The sequence below is a fragment of the Sinohyriopsis cumingii genome, chromosome 16, assembly GCF_028554795.1.
Source record: "Sinohyriopsis cumingii isolate HCF-2022 chromosome 16, ASM2855479v2, whole genome shotgun sequence".
NCBI classification, from domain to species: domain Eukaryota; kingdom Metazoa; phylum Mollusca; class Bivalvia; order Unionida; family Unionidae; genus Sinohyriopsis; species Sinohyriopsis cumingii.
The window spans coordinates 82,161,578-82,165,979 of NC_142976.1; positions in this window are offsets into that span (position 1 = coordinate 82,161,578).

The following is a 4,402-nucleotide window of genomic DNA, read 5'->3' on the forward strand; positions in this document are numbered from 1 at the left end:
TTGAGTCTTTCCTAATCTGTATTGTCCATTTTATATTTGTCCACACAAGAGAAAGGATTATACAATGGGTTTCTCAATCCTTCCATCCATCAATCCATTCCTTGGCTGCTTTGATCAGCAGCAGTTTGCCTCATCATTGTATAGAGATGTGGTGATTATCAGACGCAACAAATTTTGTTACAATACAGTAACTTTCTTTATAATTGTATTCCCTTCAAATTTTGGTTACAGGTTGATATTGGTTAAACCTTGGCTGAGCTTATCAGCCTTGTATGGCTTCATTTGGCAGAGTTATAGCCCCTGACTGGTACACGGGACATGTATTGATGATGGTTGGCATTAATGAGATCTTGCCTGAGCTTGATTATCAGCCTTGTATGGCTTCATTTGGCAGCGTTATAGCCCCTTACTGGTACACAGAACATGTATTGCTTATGGTTGGCATTAATGAGTTTGATTGTCAGCATTCTGCATCATTGTTCTGAGCCTGCCAGTTTAGCATATTCACCAAATATGTGGAATTCTCATTTTTTTCATTGTGGATGTAATTACTGATTTATAAATCATAATCCTTTGATAATCAAACCATATTTTACAATGTACAATCTTGGGATAAATTATCTGAAATCTTTGGCTACATTATTTGCCAAAGGTAGGCATGTAAATGTGACCATGTATACATCTCAGGAGGTAGTAATGCCACTGATTTATATGAGCTGATCACTTGTTTGTAATTTGGCCCGTTTTGACAGGATTTTATATTTTTTATCATAAAATCCATGTGTAAAGTGTACCCAAAAAGAAATATCTGATGGTGATCTATCCCAAGGATAAATGGTTGTATCAGACTGATGATTTTGTACCCTGTATGATAATGAAAAATATGAATGTCATTATTTTAATTTATGTTCACATTTAATATAGTTTCCTTTTGATTGGGTACTAGGGTAACCAATCATTTGAATCATTGGGTAACCAGTTGACTTTTTCTAACATTTTGACATCTCTAGTTATATGTCTAAAATTTGTCAAATGTGAGGAGTTCCTCTCTCTTTTCCACAAGCAGAAAGTTGTATCACATGCGAGACCCATTATTCTGCAGGACCCTTGTTTAGATACCCATCATGTATTCATGTCCAGAGCATGACATTTGCCAGTTATATAGCCATATAGATCAAATCACATTGAGGGTCACTTGAGGATTAATACATTAGCATGAGAGCTGCATCACTGAAACCTTTTCATACAGCAAAAGTGGCTCATATAAAAAAGGTCATAAGTTCAAATGTTCGAAACAAGAAGTAAAAAATGTAACAAAAACATTGCATAAAAAATGCCTCATACAATCTGTATACATTTTAATTACTTCAACAAATCGTAACAACAGTAAGATATTTTTGCTCAGAAGCAAAAAGAGTGCAAAAACTGGTTAATGCAGGAATTCTGATTTACTTGAAAAAAATAAAATACAGTGCCAGTCATATCTACACCATGTCAGACAGGTCAGTTTTAGTACCAGTATGTTGATGAAGACTTGTACAAACTTTTTTTGTAGTTATTTTACATTAAGTGTACTGTTTCACAGAATTGTTATATTGTATCCTGGTTATGAAATCACATAAATCGCTAATGGGGTTGGTTGGAGCAATGACAGATGGAACCTGCAGTCTTGTGTAAAAAAAAGTACAGAGGTTAAAAAGGTACCTCTGACAGCAAAGGTTTGATATTCTTGTGTCTTCTGTATGCATCTTCTTTTTTTAACTAGATACTGTGGACTCCCTCCAACATTGTTTTACCCACATCATTGACAAATTAAGCCATTGGATATGCTGTGGCTATGTGTATTCTAGGAAAGAAAGAATTTTAAAAAGTTGTTTGCATAGCACTAAAAAAGACCTGCATAATGAGATATGAACAGATTGTTTATTTTGAAAAGGAATCACCGAGTTGCATACCACTGCATTTGAAGTTTAAGAAGTACATATTTGGCAAATAATGCGTTATTCTAAACTGGCATAATGAATTATGTTGTCAGTAACATGATGTTTATTGACAGTATGTAGTTGCTTATAAATCAAGTCCAAATGCAAACAACATAGAGCCGGATCTGCCATTACATGTGGCAACAGATCAGTCCTTGGTTTTTTTGGTGGTACTATTGATTACTTCTGACAAATTGCAGAGACCAAGATCTGTATGTATATATGGTATGCTTTCATGTCCAATGAGTAGCATGTTTACTGAGTAAATCATGAGACTGAAATTTGCTTCCTGGCTTCACCATTCTTAAGTGATACAGTCTCACTGGACAGTTTATCTGGTGAATTTTCATCCGACAATGACCTATTACAGAAAAATGAGAATAATTTTATACTGAAGATGCAGATAAAAATTAAAGATTTCTGTAGAAAGCATGCATGTGAGCTTTTGACTGTGACAATCATGTTAATTCTTTATACAGTTGGTGGCTTTTATATTCAACCAACACTGCCACCAACCCCTCATTTTTACATTAATTTTTGACAGCAAAGAGTTATTTTAAATATTTTCCTGTGGCAATGCAGCTAAAAGAATCAATATGTGGCTTATGCATGAATAAAGTTCACTAGTACTATAACAAATTAGCATACTTTTCATCACCCCTCAACCATCTCGATTTTTAGATATTTACCTCTGTAGCAGACATACATAAATATGTGTGCCAAGTCAGCTGTTCATTTGCGGCCTAAGTTACGCATTTGATCTCCAGTGCTAGTCTAACTGTGACAGGCAGGCACCAAACAAGCCACCCCATATTTAAGCTTAACTCGAAGGAAATCTAAAGCACATTACAGATTTAGCTTCTGTGTGAATTTATAAATGCTAGCTTATGATAATTAGGTTCATGCCTTCTGCCATAAAAATTAGGTGTCAAAATATGAAACTATCCAGTGAGACCTAAGAGTTGATATGATGTCTCTTATTAATACATTACAATACATGGAAACATTGTACTGATGATAAATAAGCTATAAAATGTTTTGAAGTTTTGATGTATTTTTCATTTATGAGCTTGTTCATAAATTAACTAAAATTTAAAATGACCCCCTTGGCTATTGATGGAAGAGGCTAAAGCCAGATTATATTTTATTAATAATCATATATCTACCCATCCTTTTATAGTTAAGGCCACATTTCTATGGTAAGATGTTAATTTTCAGATTTGTTGAACAGCAAAATAAATTATTAACCAACATTTAAAATATCCCTCTTGGATACTGATGGATGAGCCTAAAACCAAATTGAACATGTTTGATTGTATTTTATAAATAATCAGATATCTACCCATCCTTTTAATATTATGGCCACATCTCTCGTACAAGGTAGCAATTTTCAGATTTCTTGAACAGCAAAACATGACATTTCTAAATTCCTTTCATATCCTTGCTGGTTACTCTTTTTTTAAAAAATCAAGTTATACATGCATGGGGAAAGAAAAGGAAATAAAGAGGTGAATAAGATTGTTTAATACAATCTGAATTTATTTGTTACTTTGTGTTTTTAAAGTGGAATAAAAATAAAGAATAGGCAAGCAACTGAAGTGTACTGTTTTTATACAGGTAGTGGTCCTCTGACTCTTGAGTGAGGAATTTGCAACAAAATTCCAATGCTATCTAGTCAAATGTTTAAATATTTTAAGTTTTAGACACCAGTGCAACTTTGTTCCAATGATGATATTTTAAAGACAAGTTTGACCATAATTGATTCACAATCTTCAAGGAGAAAACCTGCACTATATTTAGGAGTTAAAGTTGCTGATCTGAGCACATATTCTGCAATTTCTAGTATACCAGCCCTGTTCAACAGATGGTTTTTTTTGTTGATGTATGAAATATAAATCTATATATAAAATGGTCGTAAAACAGACTAATTTGGATATTGAATGAAACATAAAAAGTTTTGAAATGTATTAACATTTTTTGTTCATAATAATGAGGCAAAATATGGCCACTGTTCAATGTAGTCCTCTGTCAGAAAGCAATCACAGCATAAAGGGCCTTTAAGTATACAGATTTGACATTAAAGATGGCCACCCATACAATTTATTTTTTTACAATTGCATTACAAACTTTTGATTAAAAAACTGATAAGCAGAGTTGAAGGGGAAAAAATCAAAAGAATTTTACCAATTTTGATGGAAAACATTTTGCGATAACAGGCTTTAGTTTTTACAGATTGTGTTGGTCTACCATCAAATATGGCCCCATCATTGCACACGAAAAAACGCAACCTTTCAACAATTTTTTATTACACCAACGCTCAACCACTGTTAAATATTGCAGCCACTACTAAAAATTAATAAAAACAAACTGTGAAAGATTTTTCCAATAATTAAAATAACAGAATTTATTTTGGCATGAGA